A 16,259-nucleotide genomic window follows, 5' to 3' on the forward strand; every position below is an offset into this window, starting at 1 on the left:
TTCGAGGCCCTATACGGTCGTAAGTGCAGATCCCCTCTGTGTTGGGCCGAGGTGGGGGATACACAGTTAGCCAGGAATCGAGTCCCCGACAGTGCTCTCACTGGTGCTGAAATTATCCGCGAAACCACCGAAAAGATCATTCAAATCCGTAACTGACTGAAAGCCTCACGTGATCATCAAAAGAGTTACGCTGATAATCGTCGGAAACCACTAGAATTCCAGGTTGGAGACCGTGTCCTATTAAAAGTCTCGCCCTGGAAAGGCACTGTACGCTTTGGCAAGCGTGGGAAACTTAATCCGAGGTATATTAGACCCTTTGAAATCCTCTCCAGGATTGGTCCAGTTGCCTATAAACTTCATTTACCTCACGAACTCAGTAACATTCATCCTGTCTTTCATGTTTCAAATCTTAAAAAGTGCCTATCCGATGAAACCCTAGCGATTCCCTTAGACGAGATCGAGATCAATGAAAACCTCAACTTTGTGGAGGAACCGATCGAAATCATGGATCGAGAAGTCAAACGTACAAAACAAAGTCGCATCCCGTTAGTGAAGGTTCGTTGGAATGCCAAGCGGGGACCGGAATTCACTTGGGAACGGGAAGACTCAATAAAACAGAAGTATCCACAACTCTTTTCTTATCCATGATTTGTATCTTGTCTTATGTTCTAAACTTGAATTTCGGGACGAAATTCCCTTTAACGGGGGGATAATGTAACAACCCGAAATTTCCGCTTCATTTTAATGTAACTTTTTCATAAATCAACTCACGCAACCGATCGTCATTCCGATTTCCGATTTCCGATTTCTCCGTTTAATTAAGTCATTAATTAGGACACATTTAAAATGACTTAATGGGTGTCTTAATACATTTAGAAATCAATTTAACACCCAAATTTAGTGATCGGAATAATTCTAGAATTTACCGTATCGGGTTACGGTAACTCAATCGAGTACGACCAAAAACCCCGTCTAACAACGGTATCGGGTAAAATTCCACAGTGTCCAAAACTTAAACACTATATAAACGTGTTTAGGACTTCATTTGAAGCCTTTGGTCAAATTATCACTAAACATTACCCACCTCTCTCCTAATCCAAGTTTAAGAGATCAAAACTCAAAATTAAGGCTTCTAATCTCTAAGGTAGCTTCCTAGCCTTAATCTATAACATATTTGGCATCCAAATTCGAGTTCAAATCATGAAATAGGCCAACATTCATGAGTTTACAACCATGGAACATTCATGGGCCGTAAACTCATATTTCAAGGGTTTTTAAGCCCTAAAACCCTTCCTTTGCATAATTGGACACCAAATATGACTTAAGGGCTTAAAGGGAAGAACTTATAACATGTAGAACATGGATTTAGAGGGACAAAAGTGAGTTTACGGCCAAGGAACATTCTTGGGCTGTAAACTCATATACAAGGGGTATTTAAGCCAATTAACCCTTCCAAAACCTAGTTGGGACTTAGACATGAACCTTGGACTTGCTAATCTAGACTTGGAACACTTTAAACTTGATTTTTGTGTAACAAAGAAGAGTTTACGGCCAAGACACTCTCTTGGGCCGTAAACTCCTCTAAAAGGGTGATTTAAGGCCTTTAAACATGTTCAAATGCTTCCAAACTCAATCTATGGCTTTGTGGTAAAATCTAGATGCATCTAAAAATGGTTTAAAGGATTGAAACACAACAAAAGTATGATTTATGAGAGTTTACGGCCTAGGAACATACCCTTGGCCGTAAACTCATAAAACAATGTTATAGATGCATCAAACACACCCAAATGGTTTGTATAAAATTCTAGAATCACATGTGATTGTTTTAAGCACCAAAAACTATCTTTTTCAAAGGTAAAAGAGAGTTTACGGCCTTAGAACATTCCTCTAGGCCGTAAACTCCAACAAAGGTCTTAATTGATGTTCTAAAATCATATCAATGCCTAGAAAATTAGTTTGAATCACATGTGATTACCCTAAGTAGCTTAAATCAATTTTTCAAAGCCATTGTGAGTTTACGGCCGTAAACTCAAAGAGTGTGGCTGTAAACTCATCTTTTAAATGTTTTAAATCCATTTCAAGTGTTCCAAGGTGTTTAGATAATCACTCCTAGTATTCCCTAAGTCCATTTGAGCCCTTAAAACACCAAAACCTCACCCACATGAGTTTACGGCCGTAAACTCATGTATGTGGGTGTTCCATTGTTGTAAACTCTTTAAAATGTTTACTTATGGGGAGTAAACTCAAGTCCCAAGTCCCTTGTGTCATTACAAATCCAAAGGTGTCACCCGGGTCACTCCAAACGCTCGTTTTGAGGTGTTTAACCTCATTGGAGTGTAATGTTCCATATGATAAGTGAATGTATCTCTAATTGTATATATATGGACATTATATCATTTTACATAGGATCATCGCGAGTAATCAAACCCCGAACCGACGTCTAGCATTCAAAACAGACACGTTTCCGAGTCCGGTGAGTTCATACCCCTACCCTTTTTCACTGTTTTCACTGTTTTCAGGGGGGAACACAAGCAAAGTACAAGGGAATTCTTGTACTCATAACATGTTTTCAAATGTGTGTTTCATATTCTTATGCTTTTATAACTGATAACTACAACTGATAACAGATCGAACATATAGATTACGTAACATATATTTGTGAAATAAGTCTTTAAACTAGTATGTTTACATGTATTTCACAAAGGGTTTTCCACATTTTATCAGTTAAAAGCATGACATTAAAACATTTGAATATAATACCTATACAATGTTTTGTCCTCGGTAACACTCCACGCACATACGCGAGTGGAGGACTTTCATATTATTAGTAGTAAATTTGTTATTCCGGTACGATTGGAGACACGTCCTCGGAGAACACTCCACCTGGATTACGCGAGTGGAGGACTACACCCATAACCAAAATCTCTGGTATTTAGAGAGCGTGACTTGAGTGTATAGATCTATACGGGGCTGACTACCCCACACCTGGCTGCTAGCCACAGCCGAACCGAAATGGTTCAAGGGTGACGAAAGTCATAAGTATGTGGACGACTTATTGCCACATGTGGACTACTTATTGCCACAGGTTTCAGTCTATTATATGGTTATGGAACTCGCAATTAGGATAAAAGAGATTTACTTACAGTAATAATGGATTACTTTATACATCGTTTACATCGTTTACATCTTTTACATCTTTTACTTACTGTAACTAACATTTAGGAAGGTACGGGACCTTCCTGGGGAAAACATGGAATCTAATCACGATTACATCTTTTACATCTTTCACATCGTTTACATAAGATACATACATGCAGGAAAGCATGGGGGTTTCCTGGGTAACACTTACATAACTAGAAAGAGTCACATAATGGATAACATTACATCTTTTACAATTTGTAACATACAATAAGGAAACTATGGGACTTTCCTGGTAACACATGATAAGTAAACAGAACAGTTTAACCAGTCAGATATCCAACTATACATTTTCACATGAGTAAACATGTTTTCAGTGTACAAACTCACTATACTTTACATTTGTGAAACAATAACCAACTTTTAAGGAAATACGGGATTTTCTTGGTGTTCATAACATTTCAGAAATAGAAAGGAAACCGATACATTTTCGTAAAACAAAACCGCTTATGAAGTCTCCAGCTTTATGCTGATTTTCAAACCGCTTGTGTTCTCAGGTCAGCGTTAGAACAGGTACCCGAAGATCCTTTTGCATGAAGACGGTGTACATGAAGACCCGTTACATTTTGTCTATATATACTATGTATCACAACTGTACAAACTTTACTTTTGAAACAACTGTAAAACTATTATTATGTAATGTAATGCTTGTTTTACTTTACTTACTATGTACATTGGATTTGATACTCAACACGGTAGTCAACCCCGGAAATGTATTCCGCCTTCGGTTTTCGGGGTGTGACAGATTGGTATCAGAGCCCTTGTTTATAGTGAATAAAGTATACCAAACCTTACATGATATAAAACTATAAACACTAAAGGGCCTAAGTGCTCTGAATTAAAAGTATCTTCAAAATATAAGTATTTTCAAAAGTATACAAGTATACCGAACCGTCGCCATCCGTAACCACAAGTAGAACAGAACATAAGTAAATGGGTGTTGTGTACTACGATTAAACCTAGGCAGTTATGTAGTCGTGTCTAGGGTCAATATGGCCTGGCCAACTATATTCATTCGAGACACGACCAACATGTTCTTGGGAGTGACTGTGGTATGTGGCATGCCTAAAACTTACCCTAATATCCCAAACATCGAATCATTGTCGTAAACAATTCATGAAATACTATGGGAGTATTTCTCGATCCCGATCCTCTGTAGTAGTCCTTATTCAAGTGGTTTCCCTGTGATCACTCTTAGCGATAAATTATCTGTTCGATAACTCTTTCCTGCTTTATCGCTTACTCGAATCATATAACTATCATATCTATCGATTCAATGTAGAGGACTTACCATCCTCTTTTCCTTGATCTTATTAGATCAAGATGCCTCCCCGAAAGAGACCTAGCTCAAAGAACGACAACAATCCTTCCTCGACGCCACCTCCTCCCCAGTTTGACCTAGCATCAGTTCAGACAATGATGACAGCTGCAATGGTAGCAGCTATGTCACAAATGAACCCTAGTGGTTCGGGTGGTGGTACTCAATCTCAAAACCCTGAGGGTAGCCAGGGACACCAAAGAGGGGGTTCCTATAAGGATTTCATGAATGCGAAACCAACATCCTTTAATGGCGCTGGAGGTGTCATTTCTTTATCTCGATGGTTCGAGAAAATCGAGTCCATCTTTGAAATCTGTGCTTGTGCGGAATCCGATAAAGTCAAATTTGCAGCCTGTACCTTCGCCGATAAAGCTTTGACTTGGTGGAATGGCCGAGTCAAATCTCTGACCTTACCCGTAGCCAATGCCATGGGTTGGGAAGCCATGAAGGAACTTCTCATTGCTGAATATTGCCTCCATGGTGAAATGCAGAAATTAGAGCACGAGCTCTGGAACCTGAAGATGAAAGGTTCCGACATTTCTGCATATACTTCCCGATTTGATGATCTCGCACTTCTCTGCCCGGGGTTAGTCACTCCTGAAAACAAAAAGATCGAAAGGTTCGTTTGGGGATTATCTCAACGAATAAAGAGTCATGTTTTGGCTGCTCGTCCAGATACCTATGATAGTGCCAAGACCTTAGCACAAATTTTGATTGATCACAACGACGATGTCAAGGAAATCACTACCACTTCTGAGCCGACTCAAAGGAGCGGTGAAAAGAGGAAATTCTGGAAGAAGAAGAAGGGTGAATCTTCTCAAAGATCATCCCAGAAACAATAGACGGTAGCAGTCCATGCTGCTACTACTACTCCTACTGTTGCTGTTTCTGCCATGGGATCCACAGCCTCAACTCCTACAAGTAAATATGCTGGTAACCTCCCTCTGTGTGACAAGTGTAAATACCATCATCATCCTGGTCCCTATCGAGAATTGTCTTGCACCAACTGTGGTAAGAAAGGGCACACAGTTCGGTACTGCAGAACCCCTACTCAATCAGCTAACCAATCATCGGGAGCAGGTGTTAGTCAAGCCTGCTACAACAGTGGTGAAGTTGGGCACTTTAAAAGGGATTGTTCCAAGAAGTCAATTGCTGGTAACACTGGAAGGGTTCTAACCATGGGACGGGAGGAAGCAGTTGCTGATCCCACTGTTGTTTCGGGTACGTTCCTTCTCGACAATTCACATGCTAGTATTCTTTTCGATTCGGGTGCTGAAAGGAGTTTTGTTAGTCATGCATTCAAACATAATCTAATACCAAATCCTCAGCCACTAACTGAAACGTTTACCGTCGAGATGGCTAATGGTGAGAAAGAAAGCGCTAATGACGTATTCATAGGTTGTACGCTTACCCTAAATGATCACTCATTTCCTATAGACCTCATGCCCGTTTCCATAAAGAGCTTTGATGTTATCATTGGCATGGATTGGTTGAGTCCCAATCATGCTGACATTCTTTGTTACGAAAAAGCTATCCGTCTCAATCTTCCTTCGGATCAAACTCTCGTAGTCTATGGCGATAAACCCAGTTCCAACCTTCATATCATTTCTTGCATCAAAGCTCGAAAGCTCCTTCGAAAGGAGTGTGTTGCATTCTTAGCTCATGTGATCAACGAGAAACAAGAAGTTAGAGACCTCGCAAGCATTCCCGAACTCTGTAACTTTCCCGATGTGTTTCCCGAAGAACTTCCAGGGATTCCTCCCGAACGTCAGGTCGAGTTCCGTATTGACCTAATTCCTGGAGCTACTCCCGTAGCAAAATCCCCATATCGCTTAGCTCCGGCAGAAATGCAGGAGTTATCCAATCAACTCAATGAGTTGCTCAGTAAAGGATTCATTAGACCGAGTTCCTCACCCTGGGGAGCTCCGATTCTGTTTGTCAAAAAGAAGGATGGATCCTTTCGAATGTGTATCGACTATCGTGAACTGAACAAGTTAACCGTTAAGAACCGATATCCTCTTCCAAGAATAGAAGACCTCTTCGATCAACTTCAGGGAGCCAGCTACTTTTCTAAGATAGACCTTCGATCAGGGTACCATCAGTTACGAGTCCAGGAGAATGATGTTCCCAAGACAGCTTTTAGGACTCAGTATGGACACTACGAGTTTGTAGTGATGCCCTTCGGTCTAACCAATGCACCGACTGTGTTCATGGACCTGATAAACCGGGTGTGCTGTCCCTTCCTAGACAAATTCGTTATCGTGTTCATTGATGACATCCTCGTCTATTCCCGAAGTGAAGAAGACCATAAACAACACTTGAGGCTAGTGTTGGAAACTCTTAAATCCGAAAAGCTTTACGCAAAATTTTCCAAATGTGAATTCTGGTTACGGAAGGTAACTTTCCTCTGTCACGTAGTAAGCGAGGAGGGTATTCATGTAGATCCTTCCAAGATTAAAGCGATAGAGAGTTGGTCGGCACCGAAAACACCCACGGAAATTTGTCAATTCCTAGGTCTCGCCGGCTACTATCGACGATTCATTCAGAACTTTTCCAAAATCGCCAAACCGTTAACCACTCTAACACAGAAAGGTGTACCCTTTTGTTGGAGTAATAAGCAAGAAACTGCATTCCAAACGTTGAAGAGAGCCTTATGCAGCACGCCTGTTTTGTCTCTGCCTGAAGGGACAGAGGACTTCGTTGTCTATTGCGATCCGTCTAATCAAGGTTTAGGCTGTGTGCTTATGCAAAGAGGAAAGGTGATTGCCTATGCCTCTAGACAGCTGAAAGCACATGAATTCAACTATACCACACACGACTTGGAGCTAGGAGCAGTAGTCTTCGCATTGAAGATTTGGAGACATTATCTCTACGGAACCAAGTGCACAATCTTCACTGATCACAAGAGTGTGCAGCACATCTTTAATCAAAAAGACTTAAACATGAGGGAATGGCGATGGGTAGAATTACTCAGTGACTATGAGTGTGAAATCCGTTACCACCCCGGCAAGGCCAATGTGGTAGCAGATGCCCTTAGCCGAAAGGATAGTACAAGCCACAAAGTGAAGAACCAGACGATGACCATCCATTCCAACTTACCTACGCAAATCCGAGAAGCTCAGTATGCAGCCCTCAAACCTGAAAACGTGTCAGATGAAACCTTGAGAGGAATGGAAAAGAAACTTGAGATTAGAGGTGACGGAGTTCACTGTTTCATGAATCGAATCTGGATTCCCAAATCCGGTGGATTCATGGAAATAGTCATGGAGGAAGCACATAGAACCAAATACTCTGTTCACCTAGGTTCGGACAAGATGTATCTGGATCTCAAGAAACAATACTGGTGGCCAAACATGAAAGCTGATATAGCTACATTTGTGGGCAAGTGTCTGACTTGCGCCAAAGTCAAAGTCGAACATCAGAAACCTTCAGGTCTGCTCCAACAACCCGAGATTCCCGAGTGGAAATGGGAGATGATTACTATGGACTTCATCACCAAACTACCCAGGTGTTCTAGTGGGTACGATACCATATGGGTAATTGTCGATCGCTTGACAAAATCCCCTCACTTCATCCCAATCAAAGAATCATACAAGATGGAGAGACTCACACGAATCTACATTCAAGAGGTAGTACGTCTACACGGTGTACCTGTATCCATTATCTCTGATCGAGATAGTAGGTTTACCTCCAGATTCTGGCAATCTCTTCAGAAAGCCCTTGGAACCAAACTAGATATGAGCACGGCGTATCATCCTCAGACTGATGGACAGAGTGAGAGAACAATCCAAACCCTGGAGGACATGCTTCGGGCATGTGTCATTGACTTTGGAAAGTCGTGGGATACACATCTACCCTTGATCGAGTTCTCGTACAACAACAGTTACCACACCAGCATTAGGGCTGCTCCGTTCGAGGCCCTATACGGTCGTAAGTGCAGATCCCCTCTGTGCTGGGCCGAGGTGGGGGATACACAGTTAGCCAGGAATCGAGTCCCTGATAGTGCTCTCACTGGTCCTGAAATTATCCGCGAAACCACCAAAAAGATCATTCAAATCCGTAACCAACTGAAAGCCTCACGTGATCGTCAAAAGAGTTACGCTGATAATCGTCGGAAACCACTAGAATTCCAGGTTGGAGACCGTGTCCTATTAAAAGTCTCGCCCTGGAAAGGCACTGTACGCTTTGGCAAGCGTGGGAAACTTAATCCGAGGTATATTGGACCCTTTGAAATCCTCTCCAGGATTGGTCCAGTTGCCTATAAACTTCATTTACCTCACGAACTCAGTAACATTCATCATGTCTTTCATGTTTCAAATCTTAAAAAGTGCCTATCCGATGAAACCCTAACAATTCCCTTAGACGAGATCGAGATCAATGAAAACCTCAACTTTGTGGAGGAACCGATAGAAATCATGGATCGAGAAGTCAAACGTACAAAACAAAGTCGCATCCCGTTAGTGAAGGTTCGCTGGAATGCCAAGCGGGGACCGGAATTCACTTGGGAACGGGAAGACTCAATAAAACAGAAGTATCCACAACTCTTTTCTTATCCATGATTTGTATCTTGTCTTATGTTCTAAACTTGAATTTCGGGACGAAATTCCCTTTAACGGGGGGATAATGTAACAACCCGAAATTTCCGCTTCATTTTAATGTAACTTTTTCATAAATCAACTCGCGCAACCGATCGTCATTCCGATTTCCAATTTCCGATTTCTCCGTTTAATTAAGTCATTAATTAGGACACATTTAAAATGACTTAATGGGTGTCTTAATACATTTAGAAATCAATTTAACACCCAACTTTAGTGATCGGAATAATTCTAGAATTTACCGTATCGGGTTACGGTAACTCAATCGAGTACGACCAAAAACCCCGTCTAACGACGGTATCGGGTAAAATTCCACAGTGTCCAAAACTTAAACACTATATAAACGTGTTTAGGACTTCATTTGAAGCCTTTGGTCAAATTATCACTAAACATTACCCACCTCTCTCCTAATCCAAGTTTAAGAGATCAAAACTCAAAATTAAGGCTTCTAATCTCTAAGGTAGCTTCCTAGCCTTAATCTATAACATATTTGGCATCCAAATTCGAGTTCAAATCATGAAATAGGCCAACATTCATGAGTTTACAGCCATGGAACATTCATGGGCCGTAAACTCATATTTCAAGGGTTTTTAAGCCCTAAAACCCTTCCTTTGCATAATTGGACACCAAATATGACTTAAGGACTTAAAGGGAAGAACTTATAACATGTAGAACATGGATTTAGAGGGACAAAAGTGAGTTTACGGCCAAGGAACATTCTTGGGCCGTAAACTCATATACAAGGGGTATTTAAGCCAATTAACCCTTCCAAAACCTAGTTGGGACTTAGACATGAACCTTGGACTTGCTAATCTAGACTTGGAACACTTTAAACTTGATTTTTGTGTAACAAAGAAGAGTTTATGGCCACGACACTCTCTTGGGCTGTAAACTCCTCTAAAAGGGTGATTTAAGGCCTTTAAACATGTTCAAATGCTTCCAAACTCAATCTATGGCTTTGTGGTAAAATCTAGATGCATCTAAAAATGGTTTAAAGGATTGAAACACAACAAAAGTATGATTTATGAGAGTTTATGGCCTAGGAACATACCCTTGGCCGTAAACTCATAAAACAATGTTATAGATGCATCAAACACACCCAAATGGTTTGTATAAAATTCTAGAATCACATGTGATTGTTTTAAGCACCAAAAACTATCTTTTTCAAAGGTAAAAGAGAGTTTACGGCCTTAGAACATTCCTCTAGGCCGTAAACTCCAACAAAGGTCTTAATTGATGTTCTAAAATCATATCAATGCCTAGAAAATTAGTTTGAATCACATGTGATTACCCTAAGTAACTTAAATCAATTTTTCAAAGCCATTGTGAGTTTACGGCCGTAAACTCAAAGAGTGTGGCCGTAAACTCATGTTTTAAATGTTTTAAATCCATTTCAAGTGTTCCAAGGTGTTTAGATAATCACTCCTAGTAATCCCTAAGTCCATTTGAGCCCTTAAAACACCAAAACCTCACCCACATGAGTTTACGGCCGTAAACTCATGTATGTGGGTGTTCCATTGTTTTAAACTCTTTAAAATGTTTACTTATGGGGAGTAAAGTCAAGTCCCAAGTCCCTTGTGTCATTACAAATCCAAAGATGTCACCCGGGTCACTCCAAACGCTCGTTTTGAGGTGTTTAACCTCATTGGAGTGTAATGTTCCATATGATTAGTGAATGTATCTCTAATTGTATATATATGGACATTATATCATTTTACATAGGGTCATCGCGAGTAATCAAACCCCGAACCGACGTCTAGCATTCAAAACCGACACGTTTCCGAGTCCGGTGAGTTCATACCCCTACCCTTTTTCACTGTTTTCACTGTTTTCAGGGGGGAACACAAGCAAAGTACAAGGGAATTCTTGTACTCATAACATGTTTTCAAATGTGTGTTTCATATTCTTATGCTTTTATAACTGATAACTACAACTGATAACAGATCGAACATATAGATTACGTAACATATATTTATGAAATAAGTCTTTAAACTAGTATGTTTACATGTATTTCACAAAGGGTTTTCCACATTTTATCAGTTAAAAGCATGACATTAAAACATTTGAATATAATACCTGTACACTGTTTTGTCCTCGGTAACACTCCACGCACATACGCGAGTGGAGGACTTTCATATTATTACTAGTAAATTTGTTATTCCGGTACGATTGGAGACACGTCCTCGGAGAACACTCCACCTGGATTACGCGAGTGGAGGACTACACCCATAACCAGAATCTCTGGTATTTAGAGAGCGTGACTTGAGTGTATAGATCTATACGGGGCTGACTACCCCACACCTGGCTCCTAGATACAGCCGAACCGAAATGGTTCAAGGGTGACGAAAGTCATAAGTATGTGGACGACTTATTGCCACATGTGGACTACTTATTGCCACAGGTTTCAGTCTATTGTATGGTTATGGAACTCGCAATTAGGATAACAGAGATTTACTTACAGTAATAATGGATTACTTTATACATCGTTTACATCGTTTACATCTTTTACATCTTTTACTTACCGTAACTAACATTCAGGAAGGTACGGGACCTTCCTGGGGAAAACATGGAATCTAATCACGATTACATCTTTTACATCTTTCACATCGTTTACATAAGATACATACATGCAGGAAAGCATGGGGCTTTCCTGGGTAACACTTACATAACTAGAAAGAGTCACAGAATGGATAACATTACATCTTTTACAATTTGTAACATACAATAAGGAAAGTATGGGACTTTCCTGGTAACACATGATAAGTAAACAGAACAGTTTAACCAGTCAGATAACCAACTATACATTTTCACATGAGTAAACATGTTTTCAGTGTACAAACTCACTATACTTTACATTTGTGAAACAATAACCAACTTTTAAGGAAATACAGGATTTTCTTGGTGTTCATAACATTTCAGAAACAGAAAGGAAACCGATACATTTTCGTAAAACAAAACCGCTTATGAACTCACCAGCTTTATGCTGATTTTCAAACCGCTTGTGTTCTCAGGTCAGCGTTAGAACAGGTACCCGAAGATCCTTTTGCATGAAGACGGTGTACATGAAGACCCGTTACATTTTGTCTATATATACTATGTATCACAACTGTACAAACTTTACTTTTGAAACAACTGTAAAAGTGTTATTATGTAATGTAATGCTTGTTTTACTTTACTTAATATGTACATTGAATTTGATACTCAACACGGTAGTCAACCCCGGAAATGTATTCCGCCTTCGGTTTTCGGGGTGTGACAAGTATAAACTCCAATCTTGGTGACAGGTGAAGCTTTCCTGTTCCCCATGATCAAGTTTATTCTTCCTTGCTTCACATCCTCACTTCTTCTTAGTCCCTGCAAGTCACAACAAATATGAATACCACAACCGGTATCAAGGACCCAAGATTTCGAATGGGGTGAGTTATTAGAAATGATATTGTAAATACCTGCATGGTTGGGTTTGACTTTCCCATCCTTCACATCCTGCTTGTACTTTGGGTAGTTCCGCTTCCAATGAGGTTTTTCATGACAATAGAAGCATTCAGCTTCTTTTGGGTCAGAAGAAGGAGTAATGAAACCTTTCTTGGTTCCACTTGAAGAAGAGCCATTAAGGGTCCGAGCCTTGGTACCCTTCGAAGATCTCTTTCTCTTCCTCCCTCGACTTTTCCCGATTGCCAAAACCAGAGTTGAGTTTGGAGTAGGAGTGATAGCAACCGACTTCCCCTTAAGACCTGTTTCTGCAGTCTTGAGAAGTCCCTGAAGTTTGCTGAGAGTGACCTCTTCCTTATTCATGTGATATGTCATGCGGAATTGATCATAGCACGATGGTAGGGAGCGCAAAATTACATCTATTGCTAGCTCCTCAGGGAGGTTCACATTAAGTTTCAGCAATCGATCCACATACCTTTGCATTTTCTGCATGTGGCTCGTGACGGAATCCCCGTCCTTCATCATGGTTGTTATCATGGAGCAGATGATTTCGTACCTCTCTTGTCGTGCACTTTGATGGTATCTTTCCATCAAATCTTGGTGCATTTCATAAGGGTAGAAATCCTCATAGGACTTTTGGAGTTCTGCTGTCATTGTGGCCATCATGATGCATGCTACTTTCGTAGCATCCCTTTCATGTGCCTGAAAGTCAGCGATCTCCTGAGGAGTTGCAGTGGTCTCATCAATCTCCTTAAGCTCCTTGTCAAGGACATATTATTTGTCCTCGTAGCAGGTAATCATCCTGATGTTTCTGCTCCATTCATTGAAGTTGGATCCATCAAAGGTGACTTTCCCACACAAACTCATAAGAGTAAAGGAGCCATTAGGATTTGAGCCAGAAGCATTATTTGAAGACATCTGAAAGAGGAGAACAAGTTTAGTATAGATTTAAGAGAGTCCTTAATAAAACACCCAAATGTAATATTAAGGCTAGGATCCAATCACAATATAATATAACTTAGAAGAGGTATGCCGTAATCTAAGCTATACCATATTTGAAAGGTAGGTGAATGACGATTCACCAATTTCCACCACGAAAACCGAAATATTAGATATTAGGTTTTATTGGTTTTTAGAAATTCCTAGATTCTTTGAGATTCAATGAACTTTTCAAAGGCATGTTTCAATCTCGAGAGTGCCCTCCAAGTTTTGTGACTGGGATACCGAGGATCACAAAACGAGGTGTGAAGTAACCATGCAAATCACTTGGTACCCTTAAAGTTTATCACTCAATCGATGTGCCGGTAAACCACACACGCTCCACCGATACTATAATAAACCTTAAGTCACCCTTTACCTACCTTGTTAAGTCCAAGTTAGTGTGCCGGTTAACCACACACGCTCCACCAACGACTTAGACAAAGTGTAAAGTGTAATTTCATGGATTAGCACCTTATTCACATTTTCCTAAAGTAACTAAGATTGGGAATTTAATAAAACATTTAGTTACTTTATAATATTCATCATACTTTGAATGAGAGTTTATAAGTCCTTATCTTACCCGTTCGGCTAACGACCCTCCACCAGTTAAGCAAGCGGTGGGTGAGAGTAGACACCCATTAAGTCACCATTTTATAGGCAACAACCTTATACCCACCTTATAGACTGGCTTCGTGAATGAGGCGTACTAGCGGTAAGACGACTTTATTCTTATACATATATATATATATATATATATAATTATTAAATCATCATAATATAAGTATAAGGGTTGAATTTTAACTTTTAAAATTCTAGGGGTTGGAACTTAAAGTTTTAACTTAACTTTTCTTGTTCCAAAACTTGAGGGCAAGTTTTGTAACTTTCAAAACTTTTCATTTCTTGTAACTTATGAGTTTAATAGAGTAATAAAATGAAGACTCTTCATTTTTCTAACTCTTGTGTTTGTTTTAATGGTTTTAATTCAAGTGTGACTCTTGGTTTTCCATAACTTGAGGACAAGTTATGGACTCCATTAAAACACATTATGATCAAGAATTAATCTACCACATAGGTTACAAATAATTCCTATGATCATCTAAAACATCATAAGAACAAGAACATGAATATGAACACAATCAAAAATTACATTTAAAACTTTGTAATTTTGATAACTAGTTGTTGTGAATGAATTAGAAAGAACATTACACCATCTAAAACAAGTTTTTCAAGTACCAAAAAGTTTAGGGTAATGTTTCTAATTCATTTCCAGCAACTAAATCGAAATTCTGCAATCAGTCGACCCTACTCGCCGAGTGCATGAACTTACTCGCCGAGTTGGTTGAAGATACACATGAACTTGACGAGTCCCTCTTATGGACTCGACGAGTCCATTCGTGGACAACAAGATTTTCGACTTTTTTTTTTCAACTTTTAAGCACAAATAAAAAGCAAACAAGCCTAGGCTCTGATACCACTAATGGGTTTTGAGCATTCTAACACTTCCTAAGTGTACATGCAACCCTAATAACCTTGGATCTATGTTTGTCTAATTATCATGCAAAGTTGAAATCCAAGGTTATATTCCTATCTAGCATACATGGGAACAATTTTAACTTAAAGTATAGATAGAATAACTTACCTTGTTGTTGTTTGTGTTCCTTGAAACCTTGTGAGCCTAGCACCCCAAGTGTGATGCCTCAAATGCTTCACACAACACCAAATGCTCTTGGAAGAACTTATGAGAGAACACACACTTCTCAAAAACGGCGAAGCCCTCTTGTTTCTTAGTGTGTAGCCGATTTTAGGTGGAGAACATGTTTCTTATATAGTGTTGACACATCTAGGGTTAAACCCTAATGTCTCATGACTCTTCATTTCCATGACCCATGGGTTTGTAACTCCCATGGAGCATCCATGGAGCATCCTATGGGTGGAACCCAACTTGATAATCCATGGAGCCTCTTAGCCCACTATACAAGATATGGATGATTTACATAATCAACCCATATATTTAATTAGTTATCTTTTGATCACATAATTAATTCTAAGTTAATTCTTGATCAAACTAATCAAATAATATTATTAATATATTAGAACTTATAATATATTAATAATCTCCAAGTGTTATTTCTCTCATTTAGTCTATCCAATTGCACGGTGCCATGCAACCCAAATGGACCATGCCGGGTCGGGTTAAGTACATACCAGAAATAGTTATGGACTTAGACACCTTATCCAACAGAAAGACCGTCAGTTTCATAATATTAAAACAATTGTTACTCCAAAACATGCTACATGCATATTCACAAACAATATTTTACATTGATAATTTATTTATAAACGACTGTATACAAAGCGGACTAAGTTTTAGTTTATTACAAAACTATCCAGGATATTGTATATTTTATAAATACTAAAACTTAAATACAAAAAGTAATAGTATAAACTATTTTAATTCTTCGAATAGTATGAAGCTATACTGGATGCTTATTGCCTGTAATATATTAAAACATTAAGAGGGTAAGCGGTGACGCTTAGTGAGTTCAATAATAGATACAATATAACATTATACCATATATAAACTTCAATATGGCAGAAGCAAACAGGAACAAGGAACAACAAGGGCATATGTGAATCATGTGACAAAGTTTCCATATCAATTAATGACTTGATTCAAAGATATAAAATCAATGAGACATAACAATTTCCAAACTTGACATACATCAATAAAGCTTCGG

This window comes from Lactuca saligna, chromosome 1, assembly GCF_052625555.1.
Source record: "Lactuca saligna cultivar CGN05327 chromosome 1, ASM5262555v1, whole genome shotgun sequence".
Taxonomy (NCBI): domain Eukaryota; kingdom Viridiplantae; phylum Streptophyta; class Magnoliopsida; order Asterales; family Asteraceae; genus Lactuca; species Lactuca saligna.